We start from the raw sequence: 26851 nt of genomic DNA, 5'->3' as shown, positions 1-26851 counted from the left end.
CTCCTACTGAACATGTCAAGAAGTCACAAAAACAAAAGTTATGCTTACCTGATAAATTTCTTTCTTTCTGAGCATGGAGAGTCCACAATGTCATTCTAATTACTAGTGGGATATTCAACTCCTGGCAAAGCTGTTAAGTGTAACTTCCCTTACCCATAATCCCCAGTCATTCAGCTGGAAAAAGAAGAAACACAAGGGAATAGAGGTGCCTGAGGTTTACTCAAAAAAACTGCTGAATTATAATTTAAAAAGAGGGCGGGATCGTGGACTCTCCATGCCCGGAAAGAAAGAGATTTATCAGGTAAGCATGAATTTTGTTTTCTTTCCGATAGCATGGAGAGTCCACAACATCATTCCAATTACTAGTAGGAACCAATACCCAAGCTAGAGGACACGGAATGAACAGGGAGGGAGAACAAGGCAGGAGGACCTAAACAGAAGGCACCCCTGCTTAAAGAACTTTTCTCCCAAAAGAGGCATTAGCTGAGGCAAAAGCATAAAATTTGAAGAATTTTGAAAAAATGTGCAAAGAGGACCATGTTGCCGCCTTGCAAATCTGTTCCACAGAAGCTTCATTTTGAAAGCCCAAGATTAGGAACCAGCCCTTGTGGAATGAGCAGTAATTCTCTCAGGAGGCTGCTGTCCAGCAGTCTCATAAGCAAAACGAATCATATTTCTTAACCAGAGGGAAAGAGAAGTAGAAGAGGCCTTCTGACACTTACGCTTTCCAGAGAAAACAACAAACAGGGCAGAAGATTGACAAAAATCTATCTTTAGTTGCTTGTAGGTAAAAATTTTGAGCACGCACAACATCCAAATTATGCAAAAGACGTTCCTTATGAGAAGGATTAGGACAAAAACAAGGAACAACAATTTCCTGATTAATGGTTCGATCCAACACCACCTTAGGGACAAACCCCAATTTAGTATGAAGGACCGCCTTATCTGCATGAAAAATAAGGTACTGGAAATCACACTGCAGAGCTGAAAGCTCAGAAACTCTGCGAGCGGAAGAAATAGCTTCAGAGAATCCAGGATTGGATGGAGGAATGGACCCTGAAGTAGAAGGTACTTCCTCAGAGGTAACCTCCAAGGTGGAAGAGAAGACATCTTCACCAGATCCACAAACCAGATCCTGCGAGGCCATTCTATTAGAATTACAGATGCCCTCTCCTGCTTGATACGAAGGAGCGCAAACAGGGGGAACAGGTACGCCAGACTGAAGTTCCATGGCATCGCTAGAGTGTCAATCAGAGCGGTCTGAGGCTCTCTTGATCTTGACGTTTAGACGTGATGCAATCAAATTCAACTCTGGAACCCCCCACCTGAGAGTTTTCATTTGAAAACCTCTGGGTGGGGAGCCCACTCCCCGGAATGAAAAGTCTGCCTGCTCAGAAAAACCACCTCCCAGTTGTCCACCCCTGGGATGCTGAAGGCAGAGAGGAAACTATTGTGAGACTCCATCCACTGGAGAATGCGATTCCCCTCCTTCATAGCTAAGGAACTCCGAGTTCCTCCCTGGTGATTGATGTAAGCCACCAAGGAGATATTGTGTGAATGAAATCTGATAAACCGGACTAAAGCTGGTTGAGGCCAGGCTGATGAAGCATTGTAAATTGCTCTCAACTCCAAGATGTTTATGGGAATAGAAGACTCCTCTTGAGTCCAAAGACCCTGAGCCTTTAAAGAACCCAAAACTGCTCCCCAGCTTGAAACTGTCTGTGGTTACAATCACCCAGGATGGGCTTAGGAAGCATGTACCTTGAGACACATGGTCCTGTGAAAGCCACTAAGATAGAGAGACTCTAGTTAGGGAAACCAGAGCTTTCCTCTGTGATAGGTCCGAGTGGTCTCTGTTCCATTGCCTGAGCATGTGTAACTGTAGAGGTCTCAGATGGAACTGAACAAATGGAATGATGTTCATGGAAGCAACCATCAGACCAATTACTTCTGTACACTGAGCCACAGAAGGTCAGGTTGAGGACTGAAGTGACAGGCAGGAAGTCAGAAGTTTGGATTTTCTGACCTTCATCAGCAAAATCTTCATAGACAGAGAATCTATAATCATTCCTAAGAAACACACCCTGGTGTCTGGCACCAGGGAACTCTCCTCCAGATTCACTTTCCACCTGTAGGAACGTAGAATAGACAATAACATCATACAAAAAGAAAAGAAGGCACCTGAACCAAGATATAGTCCAGGACAGATGCCACCATAATTCCTTAACATCTGGCTAGTGCCAGAAGAGCCCCATCGAACCCCTGTAAACTTAAGGCTACAAATTGGAAGTGTTTGTCCAAAAGACAAAACAGAGAATGGCTCTTAAAAAGAGAATAGAAGAATATATATAAAATAAGCCAGGAAAGGCTTATAACATAACCTCTAATCATCTACAGTAGGAAAGGGACAAAAAATAAGTTTAAGAATCCCCAGAGCATACATTTAAAATGTGTCAAGCTAATTAAGCAATTATGATGCTTATAACAATAACAGAATATACCTATACTGAATCATAATGAATCAGGATAGAGATAAATCAAATAAATGTTGATAATCCCTAAACCAATACTATATATGAGATAGTCATAATGACTCACTTATATACTATAGCCTACTTTACGCAGACTTCCCCTAAATGCCATAGCATTGCTGAATACACAGCTGTAAGGATAGCTAGGGTTAAAAACAGGAATCCAGCTGGTAGATTGGAGATTTACCCACAGAATCACAAGTGGTCAGATTAGTAACAATCTCCTGTATATATTTTTCTACCGCAGAAAAAAAAATAAAACATAAACATAGATAATACCTAAGCCATATATATATATATTTATGAAGACTTATAACAATATCCAGAAGATATTTCCATGGTAGGAGGAAAATAAATCATGTCAATATTATGATTCCCCTACTTATGTCTTAAATATGCACAGCAGACAAGATAAGATAAGAATTTCTAGTCTTTATAACATAGTAATCATATATTTTACTGTAGAAAAGAAGGATAATTTAAGTAGACCTAATGTTTAAAACATAGTCTAATTAAACCGTACTGTAGAAAGATAGGGATAAACCATGAAGATGGAAATAATCCCTAAAACATACAGGAATATGAGACAGGATAATTAGACATCATATTGATAACAACGCCCAGTATATACCTATACTTAAAAAAGGAAAGGGATAAACCATTAACATGGTGACAATCTTAAACAAATACACAGTTACAATGCACAAACTGTAGAAATTTGTAATCACCAGTAGGTGGGTATAAATAATATATGAATCCCTGCTAAATATAACAGAGAAAGAGATTAATCATATGAGAGACCCTCAAGATGTATCCACAGAATGAGAGGGAAATGTAATTTACCTTAATACATGACAATATAATAAAAGAGCATACATTAGCAATAAATTGCCACCAGATGGTGACAAATACTAGTAAAGTACACAGTATTTAGTATGAGAAAATAAATCATGAAAAATAAAATTGTAGGAATTATGATTTATTATATTAAACACTCCCATAATAAAAAACTCATCCCTCATATCCTCGAGGAAGTATTATCAGTACACATAAAAAACTGATATAAAACACCTTAGGAGGGGAATAAACCTCTATGAAGGTCTAGGCTGAATAGGTTTAAATAAGGCTCACATAGAGATCGTACTTAACATTACATGATGAAGACATCTAAAATGCACTCAAACTGCAAACCTCACTGCCCATAGTGGGAAATAGAAAAGCTATTTCCAAAATGGTGCCGACAAAAATGTATGTCCACTGAAGCGGATCTCCCTTACAATGTAGACGAGGTTGGAACAAAAGAAACACAATTATTTTGTATAGAATGCTCACGGGTCTGAAAACAAAAACAAACCATACATCTCCTATCCAGCAGAACAAACGCTCATGGCTCATCCACCGCATAGCTGACTAGTTGCACCATAGTATCTGCCCACAATGGCGGTCTTCTAATATGAGGATAAAGGTACATAGCCGTATATAAAATAGAGCTGACACAAAAGCTAAACAACTGAAGCTTAGTGCACCAGCGAGACCCCTCTAAATTATTAACTCGATAACAGATGAGGGGAAAAACCCTTTAAATGTGGTCATCGCTATCTAGCATCTTACTAATAAAGAAGCATGCATTAGTCAGTGCCGTAATATGCAAGTGCCATAACTGAGTGCTGCATCAGGAACGTAATATGGGACTTGCAGGTTCAGTGTGGAAAACCTTTCAGTCAGTGTATTGGCGCTTATTGCGATTGCCTAAAATAGCACTGCCAGAGAATAGCCTGTTTAAGGAGATGAAACAGTCACCCAGCAGACTGATCTCCGGTGTAGCTCGAACCCCAGTAAGTCAGGAGACAATATCCCAAACAATGGTGCACCAATTGTTCAGGTGTAGATTCATATAAAAAGGTATGGTGCCAAGTGGTAAGTGTAAAACTTACTTTATTAAAACAATAAAAACAAACAACGCGTTTCTCAGCCACTGGCTGTTTCATTAAGCCTGATGAAACAGCCGCTGGCTGAGAAAAGTGCTGCTTGTTTTTATTGTTTTAATAAAGTAAGTTTTACACTTACCACCATACCTTTTTATTTGAATCTACACTTGACCAATTGGTGCACCATTGTTTGGGATATCGTCTCCTGACTCAATGGGGTTCGAGCTACACCAGAGATCAGTCTGCTGGGTGACTGTTTGATCCCAGTCTGCTCTATTTGCACCAAGAGGGGTGCTCTACGAAATGTGAGTACAAATATCTTATGTACCATCTTTCACAAATTTAAACAGTACTAGGCCATGTGGTGCTTCTGTTCTTCTATACTCTCTACAGATTGCTGATTTTGGATTCTGACCTTGATCCACTCACAGACAGCTGCCTAGAACTGGATTTGCCTCATAGACTTGGGTTTAATGGCCAACATTCTGTTTTTTGTTATACAGGACTTTTGATTTGCTGCAATTCTCATTGATTTGACAATTGTCTTTTATCACATTGTTTTACCTGTTATTTGAAACATTGTATTATTAATGTCTATCACTATACAGTCATATTTATCATTCTTTTATTTTTTTACCAAGGGCGCCCCCTATATATTTTTCTTTCTGTTTAAAGAGATGTTGGTAGATCCAAGCTGCTCATATAACTGATATCCCCAAGTGGGGATATAACTAAGGTTTCCAGACCCATCTAAGAGGGTAATGGAGGTGCCAGTTGGTCACCCTTCAAAGTCCTCTCTTCACCTGATGACTAAGGATATAAACTAACTTACCCTCCAAGATCTTCTGCTGTGGAGCAGACACAGCACTTCCCAGTCTGTCAGCCTCAATCGACCGCTGGCAAGGACATGGAGAGAAAAGAAAAAACTGAGTAACCAACACTGGTTTTCTATATAGGGGTAGCAAAAATGATAGAAGTAAAGCAAAGACTACCTCGCCACCTTACTAAAGAGATTGGTGTGGACACAGCTAGACCCCAATCCTTGCTTGCAGAGAAAAGTACCCATTAAAAGGATTAAATTCTTCAGACACCAACTTCGCACATCCTCCATTGACAAAGGCAAAGAGAATGACTGTGGATTATGGTTAAGGTGAGTTACATTTAAGAGCTTTGTTGAGGTGCTCTTTGCCTCCTCCTGCTGGCCAGGAGTTTAATATACCACTAGTAATTGGAATGACGTTGTGGACTCTCCATGCCATAGGAAAGAAATATACGTATATGCATTTGTGAGTGGAAATAGACATAGTTTTGAAATTTGTCAGAATAAAATCTACTACTCGTTTGAAGTTCAGATTATGGGGTAGATTTACTAAATGTTGAGCGGACATGATTTGCTGTAGCGAATCATGTCCGCTCGACATCGCTAAATGAGGGCAGCATACACTGTCCGCATTTAACATTGCACAAGCATTTCTAGTGAAATGCTTGTGCAATGCCACTCTGCTAGCAGTGGCTCTCAATCATCCTGATCAGATCGAATCGGGGTGATTTCAATCCGCCACCTAAAAAGGTGGTGGACAAGTTAAAGAGCAGTGGGCCTCCGAAGCAGCATCCACTGCATAATAATTGTAGCCCTAAGTGCTATTGCTTTGTCTTTTAATCATTCATTTGTTGAGTATGCACATTTACTGTATTTACTGGCCCTTTAAGGGATAACGTACATGTTTCTTCAGAGGCTACACGTAAATATTTATATATATACACATGTATTTATGAATAAAAGAGTTTCAAAGGAAGCTTTGAAAAAACATCACTTTATTCCAATTAAAATCCTAAAGGAGTCAGGTTTCGGGCTAACAGAACTCTTTTATTCTTTGCATTGCAAAGTGGATAGCGGGCTATCCACTCCTTAACCTGAAGCCTTTGGGAGTTTTTCCTCACTGCTGTTCATTATCAGCCGCTGACGTCAGTTTGGACGAGAGCCGGTTCTGATTGAAGGATGAAAAGTCAAATGATGGTAGGAAGCGTGCAAGCGTCAGGAATCTGAAGAGATACAAACTTCCTCTCTTACGCTGACACCATGGCTCAAGCTGCATACTACAACACTACACCAAGGAGCCCATGTCTGTTCTGATACCGTGTGAGTGAAGGTTCTGATGCACTTGGACCACGCCAAATTCCACACTATCCATGACTTGACCCTGCTTTCTCCTTACGCTGATTCCTGCTCTCTTAAGTAATACTAGTAGCAGAGTTAGCGGAGGGGTATAGAAAGAGGTTAATTTTCAGTAAGTTTGTCACTTGCAATCTATATGTCCCCAGCTGAGATTTATTGATGGATGTTAAATACTACATGCTATATGTTACATGTTTTTGAGTGCATCTTTTGAAGTCTCACCTGGTCTATGGGACACAGCTCTTGGCGTGTCAACCTGACGTCTCTGCATTATGGATATTCAGCACTACTGATTTTCTTTATAATGCCTTATATATATATATATATATATATATATATATATATATATATATATATATATATATATATATATATATATATATATATATATATATTATATCTATAAATTGTATGTTGATAAGCCACAGTCTTCTGGAAGAATGTTCTTTGCACAGACAAAACTAAAGTAGAGATTTTTGACAAATCACAACTCCATGTTTACAGAATGAAAAAAAGAAGCTCTCAAAGAAAAGAACAACATCCCTACTTTGAAACATGGAGGAGGCTCAGTAATGTTTTAGGCCTCTTTGCTGCTACTTGCACTAGCTGCCTAGAATCTGTGCAGGGTGGGATGAAATCAGAAGACTGTAAAGGCATTCTCGAGCAAAACATACTGCCCAGTGTCAGAAAGTTGTGTCTCAACTGCAGGTCATGAGTCCTCCAGAAGGATAATGAACTGAAACATACATCAAAAGACACCCAAGAATGGATGAGAAGAAAACATTGGACCATTCTGAATTGGCCTTCTATAAGTCCAGATCTGAGGCCCATTGAACATCTGTGGAAAGAGCTCAAACTCATAGTTGGGAAAAGGCACCCATTAAACCTGAGAGAACTGAAGCAGTTTGCTCAAGTAGAGAGGGCAAAAATCTGAGTCAAAAAGGGTAGAAATCTTATTCATAGCTACAAAAATTGCTTGATTGCATTTACTGTCTCCAAAGGTTGTGCTACAAAATATTAGGTTAAGAGTAACAATATTTTTCTCATTGCCATTCTCATTTGTTTTACTGTTTAAAGCAATATGTAAAGTCATAAATCAAAAATGAAGTTTCTGTTCTATTACATTTGAAATAAAGATTGGTGTATTCCAAATACTTAGTAGATTTTTACTAAGTTTTCTTAGAAAAGTAGAAAGGTACCAATACTTTTGACCACATCTGTATATATTTATATATGTGTGTCTATTTGTGTGTAGGTTGGATTACTTTGTCCTGACTAAGGACCAGATTAGAAGTGGCATGCTATTTACCTCTTATGCTCGCATGCAAACACCGCCAGAAGTAAACTTTTAATGTGTGTGGGTTAGCACACGTATTACAAGTTAAAAGTAAATTGTTTGAGCGTGAGTGAAAGCTGACATGTGCTAGCTTCAGGACTTTGAATATCGCAACCACGTTAACTTCTACTCCCCATAGACTTCAATGGAGTGCGCAAACTGAAAAAAAAACAATCATTGCTCTCTTGCTCGCTAACCCGACAAGCATTAGACTCACTCAGCTAAGCCAAAGGTAGTTATAAATATATTTTCACATAGAAGAAAATGTTCTTTTCATTTTAAAATATATATATATATATATATATATATATATATATATATATATATATATATATATATATATATATATATATATATATATATATATATGTGTGTATGTATGTTTTTTGTAAAATTTATATCTATACCACATTTTGAGGTTATTGGAGCACAGGTGAAATTATCAGCTGATTAGTTATATGTGAAGAACATTGGAATGTAAAATATTTACAGTAAAAATACAGTAAAACACATTACTAAATATTATAATTATGTTTTCAGGTATTTGAGTAGAAAGTATATATACATATGTAAATATGTGTATACATGTGAATATATATTTATATATATATATATAAACACAGACATATATATATATATATATAAACACAGACATATATATATATATATATATATATATACACTGTGTATATATATCTGTATATATATATATATATATATATATATATATATATATATATATATAGTGTATTTATGTTACACTTTATGTTAATGTATTTATGTTGTATTTGGTGCAGATTTTAATTTAGCCCTAACCATTTACGTGGAGAGCACAAAAGGGATATTAATCACGCTAAACATTCTCTGGTTAATCAGTTTTACCATAGACTTGTAATATCAATATATTTATCTGCTGTAATAAAGGCGCAAAGTTGCAATTAACCCTTAAGTCTTAAGTTGAGAAATTTGTTTTATTTCTATACGTTACTATATTATTTTACACTGTGCTCCAGAAATTGTATTTAGAGACATATTTCACAGAAAAGAGTAAGAGAGACATAATATATTTTCTTTCTTACTTGAAATTATACAAACTGTGAAAATATCTGTATTGAGAAATGGCTTAATATATATTTTTTTAAAACAATAGTTAAAACCGTGATATATAATGTACTATCAGTTAAAGTCCTGTTTGGATATACATAGCTAAATTGCTAATATCATTATTATGATTATAAAAATAAACCAAGCCATATTTAAAAACATAGAAATGTTTAAACTGGACAAATAAGACCATGGGCTGCATGTACTTAGCAGCGTAAGCTTATTTTGAGCTCTCGTGGGGCAGCCCAGCCAGCTCATGCGAGCCTGCTTCCTGCAATGCACGAAGCGGCGGTTATTAGACTGCTGCTTTTTACACTTTTCACTGACCTATGATGTAGCTGATTGAAATCACCCTGAATAAACTCGCTTGGGGTAATTTGCAAGCTCGAAGGAGGTTGAATTACACACAACCTTGAGTGTGTAATTGTACATATGGACAGCAGACATACAGGGGCCCATTTATCAAGCTCCGTAATTCAACCCGATCGAATACGATCGGGTTGATTGACACCCCCTGCTAGCTCTGCAGGGTGCGGCGTTGCACCAGCATTGCACAAGAGCTGCTGGTGCAATGCTGAATGCGGAGAGCATATTCCTCTCCGCATTCAGCAATGTCTGTTGGATATGATCCGCTGATCGGATCATGTTGGACAGACACATAATATGACTGCCCATTCTTTGTAAAGTCATGCAGACAGCCTCTCAAGTTGAGAACCTTGTCCGCACAGCTATTAGTAAATGGGACCGCATATTTGAATTAGGAATTGTATCACTAAAGTTGCTAAAGTTTTTTTTTCATCACTTAATTGTAGCATGTCTAGCTTATTCTCTAAACCTTTCCCTCTACAGAACTCACCATATTTTCTTGCAAACTGAAGGATGGTGAGATTGTCTCAAAATACTCTAGTAGAAAACACACATGCATATGAAAATAGAAGTGATTTCAACATACTATATACAGAAAACATGGTAAATCATTTATATTGGCTACAGTATTTAATCTTTAAAGGGCCAGTAAGCTTGCTACTAACTTTGCCCTCCCGTAGCATACTCCCTTTCCATCCAACTCTAAGGACTTCATTTACCAAGTTGCGATAGCAGCTTCGGATCCCCAGCATTTCAGGAACACGCAAGCAAGCCTAAAACACTAGTAAAGTAATATCAGTCCAAAGACTGATGCTACTTAACCTCTCCACCACCTAAAGTGTGGTGGATTTTAATCATCCTGATAATATGCTATTAGGATGATCGACATTGCATAAGCTATACGGCTACTTCTAGGTTTTGGTCATTACCATTAAAAATAGAAATCAAATCTTAACCACTCTGAATTGTGAATGTGGTTTGATCATTTGAACTTCAACATAGCAGTGAGGTACTAAGTTATACTGAAATAAAATATATTATATAATACGTTTATGTAAGCCATACTGGATCCAGATCAGTTGACCAGTATTATTTAAAATTCAACACAAAACATAGTGAAAAACAGTCGATAAGCATAATTTCCAATTCTATATTATAAACTGTTTTTGAGAACAAATTAGTGGATCACCATAACTTTCAAAAACAAAATATACTATAGTAAGACCACATTAGCTGATCGGTGCAATTTCTAAATTCAATATAAACTCTAAAAGTAGAAAAAAAAGTTATGTTATCTGTTCTTGAACATAGCATCTGTACATACGGTTACTGTTTCTTTTTTCTTCTGACTACCAGCCCAAGCTAAATTTCATTTTACATTTATTCAGTCATCACAAACTTGTAAGCTTTTGTAAAATGTAATAAGAAATGTTCAATTGAACTTAAAATTAGGGCAGCACTGGAAGTTTACAATTTAAATGTTTAACCATTGGTAAAGCAGCCACATGCATTGCACAGATGATAACCCCATATAAATGAGCCCTACATAAGCACTCATCCAGCAGAGTTTTCTGCAATCAAGTAATGGGGAGTGGGTGTGAACTCTAGCAACTGGGCATAGTTGTTTGTGTTTTGTGGATGTAGTTAATGTGAGTTGGGTCACAGGTATTTTTGTGGTTGGAGTCAGCAAATACAGGGGGGCATTGTTGGGTCATCAGGAGTTTGGTTAGGCAATTAGAAATAGCATCAGGGAAGAGCTATCTTGTCCTTTTTCACCAGCACAACCTGAAACCTGAATAGCACTTGCTTATTGGTAGCTACATTTAGCCACGAATAGGCAAGTGCTAACCAGGTGCTGAATCAAAAATGGGCCGGCTCCTAAGCTTTACATTCCTGCTTTTTAAATTAAAATAGCAAGAGAACGAAGAAACATTCACCTAGATTACGAGTTTTGCGTTGCGGCTCGTAACGCTGAAAATATAGCATTTTCAGCGTTAAAACAGCACCGCAGCTATTACAAGTCTTGTCGGTATAGGTGTACCTCATACCTTTTAGCCTGTAACGCAACGTCAGTACCGCACCCATAAAAATTACGTTTTTTCATGGGACTCACATAGCGCCGGTATTACGAGTTTTGTGGTACGGCTAGAAAGTGAGCTTTAAACCCTAAAACGACAAAATCCGTACCACCATCTAAAGTCAGTAGTTATGAGTTTTACACTACAAAGCTGTAACATAAAACTCATAACTAAAGTGTTACAAAGTACACTAAACACCCATAAAAAAATTGTAACCCCTATTGTGCCGCTCTTGAAATTGTCACCACTATACTAAAGTTATTAACCCCTAAACTGCCGCCCTCCCACATCGCAAACATTATTTAAATATTATTAACCCCTAATCTGCCGTCTGCCCACATCGCCCACGCTATACTAAAGTTATTAAGCCCTAAACCGCAAGTCACTATAAAAAAACCTATTAACCCCTAAACCAAAAGCCACCCCACAACGAAATATACTAAATAAAACTATTAACCCCTAAACCGAAAGCCCTCCACATCGCAATAAACTAATTTAAACTAGTGACCCCTAAACCTAACGCCACCCTAACTTTATATTAAAATTACAATTTCCCTATCTTAAATTAAATTAAAAAATCTTACCTGTGAAATTAAAAAAACTAAATTTAAACTAACAATTAAACTAATATAACAATTAAACTAAATTTAAACTAACTACCAATTAAATTAAACTAAACTACACATTAAAAAATTCTAACACTACTCTAAAAATTTGAATTAAATTCGAATTAGCCAATAGAATGAGAGCTGCTTAAATCCTATTGTGTAAGGTAGCTTAGTTTTTATTTCACAGGTAAATTTGTATTTATTTTAACTAGGTAGTTATTAAATAGTAAATAACTATTTACTAACTAGTCTACCTAGTTAAAATAAATACAACCTTACCTGTGAAATAAAAATAAAACCTAAGCTAGCTACAATTTAACTATTAGTTATATTGTAGCTAGCTTAGGTTTTATTTCAAAGGTAAGTATGTATTTAGTTTTAAATAGGTATTTTTTAGTTAATAATTGTAACTTTAATTTAGATCTAATTTCATTATGTTAAAATTAGGGAATGTTAGGGTTAAGGTTAGGTTTAGGGGTTAATATAGTTTAATTTAGGTTGTTGCGATCTTGGGGGCTGGCAATTTAGGGGTTAATAGTTATTTAGTTAATAATTGTACGTTTAATTTAGATCTATTTGAATTATGTTAAAGTTAGGGGGTTTTAGGTTTAGGGTTACATTAGGGTTACGTTAGTGTTAGGGTTAGGGGTTAATAGTTTAATTCAGGTTGTTGTGATATGGGGGGCTGGCAGTTTAGGGGTTAATAGTTTTATTTAGTGGTAGTGATGTGGGAAGCCAGAGGTTTAGGGGTTAATAGCTTTATTTATGTGGCGGCAATATCGGGAGCGGCAGATTAGGGGTTAATAACTGTAGGCAGGTGTCGGCGATGTCAGGGTCAGCAGATTGGGGTGTTTAGACTCAGGGTTTATGTAAGGGTGTTAGGTTTGAACAGTCTTTTATTTTCCTCATAGACATCAATGGGGCTGTGTTACAGAGCTTTTGTTTCCGCGATCGCAGGTGTTAGACTTTTTTTTTGCCGGCTCTTCCCATTGATGTCTATGGGGAAAGCGTACACGAGCACATCAAACACAGCGCTTGGGAGCGGTATGGAGCTTAAAATCTCCATAGCGCCCGCACAAGCAGTGTTTTTTTTAAACTTGTTTGGCGTTCTTTACTTTCCCTATAGTGTTCAAAACTCATAATCTAGGTGATAGATAATAGGAGTAAATTAGAAAGTTGTTTAAAATAGCAATTTATCTGAATTATTACAGAAAAAAATGGGTTTAGTATCCCTTTAAAACCACCTGCATACAGCTTCTGTTAATGTACATAATAAGAAAGCATATTATTTTAGAAAATCCATGTAATTGCTTAATACAATTAGCACTACAAAAGATAGTTTATTATGATAAATTGTTGGCTGTCTATTATTTTAGAACATTTTTAACAGTCTGACTTTTTCTTGGATTTATTTCAACATTTTAGCACTGCATTCTTTTCTTTTAATGTAACAATCATGTATAAAATATCTTGTTCTTAGATTCTGACCCTTTTAAAACATTCATTTCAGGTGATTCAACATAAATCTACTAATAGTACAATATGTTCTGTAACTGTCAATAGATTTTTGTTACAATTTTGTCTGTTAATACTGCCCCTCTTAAAGGGACAGTAAAGTCATAATTAGACATTCACGATTTAGAAAGAGCATACAATTTTAAACAACTTTTCAATTTACTTAAAGTGATGGTAAATTCATACCAACTGCTCAGCATATTTTAAAAGCTTTTATCCTAACTAGCATATTGATGTGCTTTTTTAATATTAAAAACATCAGTTTACTGAATAGCTTAAATTTTATTATGGTAAAGTTACAGTTTTATATTACGCCTCTCGCGAAAATTTTCTAAGCTACTGCTTTGATTGACATACATTTTAGCCAATCATCGGCTCACCATGCGCCCTATGTTAAAAAGTACCTGCACGCTCCCGTGCAGGTACTTTTTAACATGGGGCGCATCACTTTAAATTATTTAATTTGCTTCCTTCTCTTGTTATCCTTTGCTGAAAGGTTTATCTAGGTAAGCTCAGGAGCAGCAAAGGACCTAGGTTCTAGCTGCTGATTGGTAGCTGCACATATATACTGATTGTTATTGGCTCACCCATGTATTCAGTTAGAAACAAGTAGTGCATTGCTGCTCCTTCAACAAATGATAGCAGGAGAATTAAGCAAATTTGATAATAAAAGTAAACTGGAAAGTTGTTTAAAATTGTATGTTCTACCAAAATCATGGAAAACATTTTTTGGTTTAAAGTCCCTTTAAAGTTAAATCGGACAAACATAGATCTTTTTTCTAGGTTATTGAAAATGAATCAATCATAACACCCACAAAGACTTGCCACCTCTCTAGATATCTATCATGTTGTTTATAAATAATTCACAACAATTACACAGGAAATAGATTACCCTCTCTGCAGATGTTGGCAGCCTACCAAATAAAAGTTTGCCATATTTACCCTGTGTTTTTTTTTTTTTTAACTTGGATGATATTCATTTTTTTTTGCACACAAATATCTAAATAGATCTGCAGCCATTTCATAATTATATTGCAAAATGAAGGTATTATTTAACAATTGTCAATGTTAAAGAGGCAGTTTACACCAATTTTCATTTAACTGCATGTAAGAGACACTACTATAAAGAATAATAAGCACAGATACTGATCTTAAAATGCAGTATAATACCGTTTAAAAACTTACGTAGAAGCTCCCAATTTAACACTGTTCATGAGATAAGCCTGGGAAACCCACTGAAAGGGGCTGATAGCAGAACCTCCCCCCTCCCCTGTATATGAAAAGACCCATTATACAAACAGAAGCAATCTGAAGTCAGTATACATCGGTATACCTCTAAAACTTTGGGGCTTAGTTAGGAGTCTAACAATCAGCACAATGTTATTTAAAAATAAGCAAGACTATCCATTTTTACAAAAACACACCCAGATGGGCTATGTAAATGGATCATCTACAAAACATTTATGCAAAGATAAATCTAGTGTATAATGTCCCTGTAATTGAATTTTTATAAATTAAACCAACTCTTTCTAATTTTTTTTTATATACTTTACATATCATACAAAATCCTTTAAAATACAATTTTGTATCTTGATTTTATAATGAATTATCTAATGGATAAGTGGGGAAACTATTTAAGTACTTTCATCAAAAATAACAAATTTTGACTATTTTGATCTAAATATTAATTATAATAGATAATTTTGTAAACAATACATTTTAACTGGAATAGATGATAAATTCCTTGGGTAATACTACAATCCTGGCACGCGTGAAACAAATGTGGTTCACAAGTGATCAAAAACATTGCCTGCTGCTTAGAGTCAAGATATAATTAGCTGTATTTGCCATTACTTTTAAAGGAACTGTAAAGTCAAAGATAAACTTTTAAACGATTCAAGTAGAACATACAATTTTAAACAACTTTCAAATGTACTTCTATTAGGTAATTTGCTTCATTCTTTTGGTATCCAGTTTTGAAAAGCAAACCAAGGCAGGCTCAGGGGCAGCAAAGCACTTCTGGGAGCTAGCTTTATATTGGTGGCTGCACATTTATGCCTTTTGTCATTGGCTCACCAGATTTGATGAGCTAGCTCCCATTACTGCACTGCTGCTCCTTCAATGAAGGATAATAAGACAATTTATTTGAAACAAATTGACAACAAATTAATTATGAATAAACAAAGATGTTATATACAAATCTCAAGATGTTTACTGTCCCTTTAATCCTATATATCTTAAAGGGACATGAAACCTATTTTTTTCTTTAATGATTTAGGTACAGCAAACCATTTTAAACAACTTTCCAATTCACTTCCATTATTTAATTTGCTTCCTTCTCTTGTTATCCTTTGCTGAAAGGTTTATCTAGGAAAGCTCAGGAGCAGAAAACAACCTAGGTTCTAGCTGCTGATTGGTGGCTGCATATATATAACAATTGTCATTGGCTCACCCATGTGTTCAGTTAGAAACCAGTAGTGCATTGCTGCTCTTTCAACAAAGCATAAAAAGAGAATGAAGCAAATGTGATAATAGAAATAAACTGGAACGTTGTTTAAAATTGTATTTTCTACCTAAATCATGAAAGAACATTTTTGAGTTTAATGTCCCTTTAAATCCCTGTAAAACAATAACATTTTCATTGTGATGTCCCATTGCATGTTAATCCAATTTAGACTCAAAGCATTAAACCTCTTACACCTTACTGCAATAGGACTTTTATCTTCATTTCTGTATTTTAACACTCACTCTAGCTGACACCCTAGTCTGGTACTCTTTATTTCTACTGATACCGCAGTATGTATTTTGACAAAATGTCCCTTAAAAGTGTGTTTAAAGGGCCATTAAAGGGACAGTCTACACCAGAATTTGTATTGTTTTAAAAGATAGATAATCCCTTAATTACCCATTCCCAAGTTTTGCATAACCAACAAAGCTACATTAAAAATACGTTTTACCTCTGTGGTTACATTGTACCTAAGCCTCTGCAAACTGCCCCCTTATTTCTGTTGTTTTGACAGACTTGCATTTTAGCCTATCAGTGCTGACTCCTAGGTAACTCCACATGCGTGACCACAGTGTTATCTATTTGACACACATGAACTAACACTCTAGTGGTGAAAAGCTTTTAACATGCATTCAGATATAAGAGGTGGTCTTCAAGGTCTAAGAAATTAGCATATGAACCTCCTAGGTTTAGCTTTCAACTAATAATACCAAAAGTACAAAGCAAAATTGGTGATGATTAAAGTAAAATGGAAAGTTGTTTAAAATTGCATGCCCTATCTGAATCATGAAAGTTTATTTTGGACTAGATTGTCCCTTTAAATACAGTAGAATTGGAGGCGGAGCTAGCCTGAGAGGAGTACAGACGTGGAGTGAATGAGCTCCTGCATACTTGTGATAATTTTACATTAAAAAGTGGACTATAGTTGATTTACTGATGCTGGCTATCTAAACTGAGACACTGGGTCTTCGGTGGCACTAAAGGATTGGGGACTATATACTCTGTTTTACTTATTTGGAGAACTAGCACAGACGAAACAGTAACCGCTCATCTGCAGCAGCGGAACCCGGAGTTCAAGCAGACAGTCCGACTCCTGCCGACTACAGAAGAGGGGACCGCCTGAAAGTACCGGTGAGTCGGAAGATCACTGAGGGATAAATACCCTAACAGTGGTCACTGCTGGCGAGACGGGGCAAAAGAGCGCGAAACAGCGCCATTGCTCTGTGACGTCACAGTAGCATACCCGGAAGAGACGGAGAGAGCTGGCTCCAACAAGAGACATAGAAAGTAAAAACACACAGCTCAGCTGCTCTCTTAGAGACTGAGAAACTCCCGGTACACACATAATATAAATATCCTGCTGACACTGAGTAAGAGCAAGAGTGTGGGAACATTATAACCGCAAGGTACAAATTATAACACAGGATCTGATTGCAACGATAACCTTAAGACCAATCTGATCACTGCATCATACTATATTGCCTTTGAATAACAGCAGCAATCAATTCTTGAACAAACTCCTATAAAGTAACATCGTACTATCTGACAAACAAAAGAGATTAATAATTAGAGTTGGGAGAGGGAAAGTCTCTGTGTGCTGCTGTGGCGGTTTGACCTATACTGAAAAAAGAAAACAAACGCTGCAGGTGATCCACAATCTAACTGATTCCCAAACAACAGTGTGTTATATAATATAGACAGACTACCCTACTGCACTGCAGGCTGATATTTGCGTAGCACAGGTGATCTGGACCCCAGTTGATAACCGGGATATATTACAATATAGGTTCCGGCTAGTGAAGGGGGAATCCCCAAACCCTTACTCTCTAACCTCTGCAGTGACTTTATACACCTTAACACTCTAACCACAAGACAGAGGCATACATTCAACTGCCACTACAAAAGAGTCCTCAAAGTAACGTTCTACAAGCACATTAGAAACACCTTATCCACTCCTTATCCACATTCTAACGTCTGCTCCTATCATTAAGTGGACACTTAAAAGCTCCCCCCAACAATCAGCTATAGCATAGCGGCAGTGCTATAGGAGGACCTCCTGTCACCTTCCTCTCCTCCCCCCTTTCCTGCTAGCCCAAAGTGGTGGCAGGTCATACCCCTTGAACCTTTTCCCGAGATCATCCTGTGAGGATAAATACCCTGAGGAGAGGGAGATCACTAATTCATAATATTCTATAACTAACCTTGAAGTCACACTACAACTGAGAAAAGTAACCTACAGCAGACACATCGGGCGCTGAAACACATACTTCTCAGCACTCCCCAGAGTCCGACTACACTTAAACTACCTCCTGATATACTCCTGGGATAATATAACATAGGAGAACAAGAGGAATAAAATGTAAACTACATCCTAAGAAAGGAAAATTTCTAATGGGGGAACCGAAGGAGATCTAAAATAATAAACATAACACTGATATGAGTCATACCATGTTTTAAAGATTGATAAACTTACCTCTTGTTATCCTAAATGATCTGCCTCCTCGAGACAAACAATTAAAACTGAATCTGGGTTTCCACAATCAAAATACAAGTACATACACTGCAAGGCTTTTGATCTGACAAAAAACAGCTACTCCAGAAGATAGCAGATTCATCCCTAGCAGTAAACAATACCACTCTCTTGGCTATATCTGTGATACGTCAAGATGTCCACTAAAAGACTCACAAAGGGAGACAAAACAACCAAAACAACAGCTGTGTCCACATTCTTCAAACCATCTCAGACAGCTAAACACTTGACAGACACAGAAGCAGAGGAGGAGCTGGACGCTGACCATCAACAATCACCACAAGACAAAAGTCCTTTGACAAAAGCTGACCTCAGAAATTTAGTATCTAAACAGGACATTGCAGAGAATTTTGACAGGCTATGGGAGAAAATTGACACTATTCACTCATCTGTGACCAGCAGCCTATCCGAAATCAAATCTGACCTACAAGAGATGGGCAATAGAATTGAAACACTAGAAGATCAAAAAGACTCCATGGTGGAACAAATGGACGAAATGTCCCAAACCATGTCCTCACAACAACAATTATTGGAGGAATTCCAGGATAAAATGGAAGATCTGGAGAACAGGAGTAGGAGGAATAACATTCGACTTAAAGGAGTTCCTGAGGAGGTGGGCCCCACAGAACTCCCACGCTATCTTGCCCAACTCTTCACCCAAATCACAAATTCCCCAGCTGACTATGTTTTCCACTTAGAAAGAGCACACAGGGCACTAAAAGCCAAACCCAAACCAGGCCTGCCCCCAAGAGACATAATAATTAAACTAACTTTCTTCCCAGACAAAGAAAAAATCCTACAAGCCGCAAGGAAAAACCCAACTTATAAACACCAGGGCAACATCATACAATTTTACCAAGACCTCAGTGTCAGAACACTGCAAAGAAGGGGATCCCTACGCCCTCTTACCACAATGCTCAGAAAACACCAGATACCATATAGATGGGGGTTCCCGTTTGCCCTACACATTATTAAAGACTCCAAAACAGTCACACTAAAAGACCCTGAGGATATTCCTGAGATCTGCAACATCCTATCACTGGAGACACCCAGTATCCCAAGCACAACACCAAATCAAGAGAAAAACAAAGGCCAAGACAAACACCCAGATTCTCTAAAATGGCAGAATATCAATTATAAAAAACAAAAAATAAAGGAAACAAGGGGGAAAATCTCCTAGATGGTATCCTGTTTGTGGCATGGATACAGGAACTCAAACTATACTACTTTAGGAGCCTGAGAGTCGGAAAGATGGACTGAGAGAAAAATATCCAGAGATAGCCTTCGTTCACCTTGAAAGCATCTGCAACTACAAATCTTTGGACCTTTCCCACTTGTCACTCAGAGACTCCTGTTAAGTTTCACCACTAGAAAAGTTATCAGTTGTTATGGAAATTTAATTTCCCCCAGGACAAATTAGTATCATACTAGTTTATGTTTACTCTTAGAATGCATAATAGTTTTACTCCTAGGAACCCTTCTGTTGAGGATTCCACAGCACTGTTTGCTATGTTATTAACATTGTTTTTCTTTCCTAGCTTCCCTCCCATCCCCAGTGACGACACAACACTTCCTATCAATTACATTTCAGATCGACTACAACCGGTAATGTCAGGTTTACAACCCGAAGATCCTCAGGTAATAAAAATCTCACTACACCAACCCAAAACAAACACACTGACATGATCCCCAAAATAAAACTAATATCCCATAATGTTAGGGGACTAAATACTAATATAAAAAGACGGATGGCGATGACACAGTACACCTCTTTACATGCCAACATTCTATTTCTCCAGGAGACCCATCTACTTAAAGATAATATCCCAAAGTATTGGGCAAAAAATTTTAATACCCATTTTCACTCAACCACCACATCTAAAAAGCGGGGCACATCCATCCTCATTCATTCTTCACTCAATTTCAAACAGGAAGACACTATCGCAGATACTGAAGGGAGGTACATAATAGTGAAAGGTAGAATTTCAGATACCGAAATTACCCTATGCAATGTTTATGCTCCAAATGAGAATCAGCACAGCTTCTTCCAACAAATTTCAAACTTACTAACACAATGGTCCCACACCAAAATATTTATAGCAGGAGATTTTAACATCACCATGAGACCTATTAACCCGACCGAATCCAGACCCCTAACCAACAAACAAAACAGACATAATCGCATTGTCAAATCAATCCAGGAACACCTACTACCTCATTCCCTCATAGAAACTTGGACAACACTATATGGCTCGACCAACGACACTACATTTTACTCCGCTGCACATAAATCCTACATCAGATTAGATTACATTTATGTAAGTCAGATATTACAACCTTTATTACACAACTCCCAGATACACACTTGCGTATGGTCAGACCACTCGATCCTCACTCTTCAGGTAGAGGGTTTGTGTGACCCAAACAGAAGTAAAACTTGGACCTTTGACAAATCATATATTAGAGACCCCCAAACACATGACAAAGTACTGAGATTACTAACTGAATACTGGCATATAAATATAGATACTGCAACTAATCCAGGGATCACGTGGGCGGCTCATAAAGCAGTCCTAAGGGGGATACTTATTAAGGAAAAAGCGCAGCAGATTAGAAACTATAGACAACAACTAGAACAGTTCTACTCAGAAATTGAGGAATTGGAAAAACGACATAAGTTCAATAAGACAAAAGCCAATGCAAATGCTCTCCACCTAAAAAAAACAGCATTAGCTACACTGCTTCATTCGCAAGCCACCAGAACAATACAACGCCAACAATCACAATATTTTATATTTGCTAATAAGCCTGACAGATTCATGGCACATAAAATCCGAGAACGCTGTAGAGCCTCAGTAATCTCCGCGATTGAAACACCTCATAACACAGTAACCTCACACCCACAAGAAATTGTAGACACCTTCGCAACATATTACGGTGCCCTATATGATGGGGAAAAAGTCCTACACAACAAAGACACTGAAAAACTTACCTCATCCTTCTTCAACCACGACCTATTACAGACTATATCTAAGGAACAGTTAGAATCCCTGAATTCCCCCATATCCACAGTAGAAGTACTAGGGGCTATCAAAGATCTCAAACCGGGAAAAGCGGCGGGCCCAGATGGCTTCCCAGGCGACTATTATAAATTGTTCAAAATAACACTGATTCCACACCTTGTCAAACTATGTAATCATCTCATGGAAGGGGGGGCCATCCCACCTGAGCTCCTGGCAGCAAAAATAGTTGTAATTCCCAAACCAGGGAGAGATCACAAGAAATGCCAAAATTATCGCCCAATATCCCTGATTAACCAAGATCTTAAAATATTTACAAAGATATTGGCAAACAGATTAAAACATATTATACCACACCTAGTCCACCCAGATCAGGTGGGCTTTGTCAAAGGTAGGGAAGCTCCAGACAATATCCGCAAAGTCACCAAGTTAATTCAGACCTTAAATGAAACACAGACGCCTTCTCTGCTCTTATCATTAGACGCGGAGAAGGCGTTTGATAGAATTGACTGGAATTATATGTTTGTAGTGATGCATAAAATGGGGTTTGAGGGGGCATTCATTAAGGCATTAAAAGTTATCTATTCCATGCCGGGAGCTCAGGTTTCATCTGCAGGATACAAATCACAACCCTTCCCAATTCGTAATGGGACTAGACAAGGTTGCCCTTTGTCTCCATTACTTTTCGCCCTTTGCATTGAACCTCTGGCCGCCAAAATCCGCTCTCAAGTAGACATCTCGGGAGTTAAGTTAGCTAAAGTGGAACATAAATTGGCTTTGTTTGCGGACGATATTTTATTGACTGTGACTAACCCCTTAGTATCATTACCCAACCTTTACCAAACACTAGCAACCTTCTCTACCATATCGGGATTCAAAATAAACACAGAAAAATGTGAAGCCCTACCCATTGCACTACCACAAATGATTCAGACGCTATTAGAAACTAATTTCAACTTTAAATGGATGAAACATTCATTAAAATACCTTGGAGTTCACCTTCCTTCCTGCCCTTCACATCTATACAAAGTAAATTATATCCCATTGTTCAAACAAATTAAAAAAGATTTATCAAAGTGGAAAACCTATAGATTTTCATGGCTAGGCAGAGTGGCCGCAGTTAAGATGACTATCTTGCCAAGGATCTTGTATCTCTTTAGAACACTCCCTATCCAAATTGTCAAAACAGATATAGACTCATTGCAAAAAGAGATACTAATCTATATAAGAGGAGACAAAACGAACAGGATTGCTAAATCTATCCTGACTAGACACAGGACTCTGGGAGGTATTGGGGTCCCCAATTTAATGGAATATTACCACGCCGCCAGATTAGCACAAGATAGTCTATTACTAAAAAGAAATAAAGAAATTATCTGGCCTACTCTAGAAACAACGCTGGGTGGTTGGGGGGAAACGGATACCATTATTTGGGATCCTGAGAAAGCACAATCCAAACAAGAATCATATAGACCCTACACTACAAACACCACAATAACTACCTGGAAGAAAGCAAAAACCAAATACAATCTTATTCCACAATATTCCTTATACATCCCGATAAAATATATTTTGCCCAGAGAACTCTGGGATCAACTGCAGAAATGGGAAAATAAGGGTCTCTATAGAGTAGCAGATTTTATAGAGGGAGGAACTACACTCACATTTAACCAACTTCAAGAAAAATTATCCCCCTTGAAATTGAGATGGTATTTATACCTGCAGATTCATTCAGCCACCCAGATATATCTGAAACACCCAAGAGAAAGGTACACCGCGCCACTAGAACAACTTTGTAAATCGCAAGAACGAGATAAACATACTATTTCTATCCTCTATACCAATATTCAAATATCACAGAATAAAATCAAAACCCCTACTATGATAGCTTGGGAAAGGGATCTCCACATTTCTAAAGAAACTAAAGAATGGGAAAAGATATTTCTAAAGGCTGAGAAGGGACTTATAAGTGTAGATCTTAAGGAGAACATAATCAAGACTATACACCGATGGTATCTAACACCCATTAGAACGGCTCATATGCACACACAGGGAAGTCCCTTATGTTACAGAGGGTGCGGGGAGGCAGGAACATACAAACATATGTGGTGGGACTGCAAAGAAATTACAGGGATATGGCAACAGCTATCCTCCTTCCTTAGTCACATACTGAATGAAAGTATAGATCTTACCATCCAACAGGCCCTTCTACACATAAATATTAGTACACTTAATAAACATATCAACACATTTATTAGGATATTGTGTACAATCACAAGGACATGCATAGCCAGATATTGGAAGACAGGCAGCCCAACCTGGACGGAAATTTATAATAAAATCCAATATACATATACTATGTATGAGCTGGCATCTCACACCCTAGACAATAGAGAAACTTTCCTAGCGATATGGTATTACTGGATAGCTAAATAAATAAAAAATTGAAACACAAAAATAACGAGTGATTTTACCTACTGCGAAATCACTCCCTAATAATCACATCAGGTTGTGTCGTCACTCCCCTCCCCCCCCCCATCCCCCCTTCCCCTTTTTTTTTCTTTCTCTCTTCTTTATATCCTATTTATATAATTTTACCTCCTAAGGAGGATATATCTCTTTAAAGTTAATTTATGTAGAGTTAATTCAGGTGACCTCAGATACTCTGAAATTGCTATCGTAACTCAACAACAGGTTAATATGGAAGTTAAATTAGATATTTGCTCTACCCCTTGAGAGAGGGTCCCTAACACCACGGAAGATACTCAAATCATCATGTGAAAAAGATGACCTATGAATATTACCACCTATCTTTCATTCCAGAAACCAAAAGGACATTCAAATTTCATTGGGAATGAGTAGAGCACTGTAAACCTTACCACATTAGCTATATTGTTTGCTATATAAATGATGTTATACTGAATGTCTTCTTCCTAACCTTCATGTAGAGGGAATTACATGGAGGGGAAGGTATGTCTGTAATTGTTTTCAAAGTTTCAAAATAATGACAATAAAAAATATTTAAACATAAATACAGTAGAATTACATAATCAACAGATGCATAATAAAAAGACAATGGAAATGCACCCACTTTTAATTTCAAATGAGCAGTAGATTTTTATTGTGACAAATTTCAGAATTGTTCCATTTCCCTGCTCCCTGTATTATATGGCAGCCATCTGCAAATTACTTATATACTGTATATATATGAATAGAATGCCGTGACAATAATGAAAGTAAACTAGAACGATTTTAAAAAATTGTATGTGCTGTCTGAATAATGAAAGTTTAATATTGAGTTTAATGTCTCTTTAATATAGCAATTTCAATTTTGTGAAAATAAATGTAAAGAAAATAATTTAACTAGTGTGTGTGCCGATATAGAAAGTGCATAGAATTTCTACATCTAAGCAGGTAGGAAGTTGAGCATAGTTTATTTTAATTATTTTTTAATTAATCTAAAAAATACACACTAAGGGGAATAACCGATTTTTTTTATATGTCTTTTTCTAATTACAGTATGGTAAATGGTGTCCTTATATTTTATCTTGTATCTATAAACTTTTAATACCAATAAATAAAAGCAGAAAAGATATGGGGCCAGATTATGAGTGTAGCGCTTTAGGTTGCACATGAGCGCATAACGGGTTTTTGCATTTGTTTGCGCACACATTAAATTGCGCTCGTATTACAAGTTGAAAGTAAAAGCGAGAACGCGGGAGCACAATCGCGATTTATGCTAAAATGATTACCACAACCTCAGAGCTCAGGTTAAATTTTGTAAAACAAAGAAAGGTCACAAAACACATCAAACATACTTTACAAAGTACAGTTACACTCATAATAACACTATCTAATAAAAAATAATTATAAAAAAAAATTGCCCAAAAAAGTTATAAAGGCTCAAAGATATGAGATTCTTGCTGAAGTGCACTATGTATTGAGCCTTTTGCCCTCAATAGATATTCAAGAGTCACCAACCTCAAGGTACAATTTAGCCAAAAAGAGGTATTTTATTGATAAATAAAGGCTATTTTTTTTTATTCTGAATATTATGGGCCAGATTACAAGTGGAGTGGTATTTTACACTCCCGCTCTACCATTAACTCCGTTAGAAGAAAGCTTTTTGCTCGTGTCAGGTAGCATTACAAGTTGAATGTATAAAGTTTTTGCTCGTGTGTAAAAAAGCAAATCTTAGATTATCGTGTGCACAATAACTTATTCCCTCATAGCAGTCAATAGAGCAAAAAAAGGTGAAAAAACATAACACCCTGCTCGCACGCAAACCCGAACGCATATTCTCAGGTACGCTAACTCGACATGAAAATATTAATATTTCATATTCCAGTGCTCTACTCATAGAAGAATATGTTCTATTTATTCACCAATGCATATATATATATATATATATATATATATATATATATATATATATATATATATATATATATATATATATATATATATATATATATATATATATATATATAGGAAAGTAAAGTAAGGTTAACTGCAACATCCAGAAATGTCCAAAGATAAATACGTAAACAAAGTTCTAGCTCCGGAGGATAAAAGTTCAAGAACCAGTGGGTTAACAGAAGAACATATCACAGCTCAAAAACTGATCAAAGTAATACTGATATCCAGCAAATTTCCCCTATATACGCTCACTGTACATTAGTGATGAACTGCAGCATATTATTTCACGGCTCTTGAGAACAGCAGGGTTATATACACTTTTACTACACACACAGGTATCAGGTAATTAACAGGGGGAAACCGTGTTCCCAGGAGGCACTACCGCCTCAACTCACCACCACACGGGTGCACCGATTAACCTTTCGTCTCTGTGTGTATGATCAGCGTCCCTAGAAAGCAAAATCCCAGAGCTTGCTGATCCAAATGCTGCAGCGTCTTCAACAGAGCGTCCCACTATGCGGGAGGGGGTGTGTTCCGGTCCTCTCTCACCATGTGATATCCGTGGACCAATCCAAAGGAGGATCTGTACTGCTTGAAAAAACCTCCGTGAACTTTGGAGCTTAGAGTCCTTAGACCGTTGCTGCAGCCCAGATGTAAGCACACAGCCAAGGAAAGAATTGTGCAGACAACGGTCAATGTAGATAAAACTTCATCTTTATTGTGCAAAACATAAA

General features: G+C 37.1%; 1 protein-coding gene across 1 annotated transcript in view; it reads right to left on the bottom strand.

Moving 5' to 3' along the window:
- KCNK2 (potassium two pore domain channel subfamily K member 2) overlaps positions 1–26851 on the bottom strand; it is a 314492-nt gene that overhangs the window by 50472 nt on the left and 237169 nt on the right. The window lies entirely within an intron of this gene.

Source organism: Bombina bombina, chromosome 4, assembly GCF_027579735.1.
Source record: "Bombina bombina isolate aBomBom1 chromosome 4, aBomBom1.pri, whole genome shotgun sequence".
Classification (NCBI taxonomy): domain Eukaryota; kingdom Metazoa; phylum Chordata; class Amphibia; order Anura; family Bombinatoridae; genus Bombina; species Bombina bombina.
The sequence above is the reverse complement of the archived record's forward strand: the minus strand, read 5'-3'. Positions and strand labels throughout refer to the sequence as shown.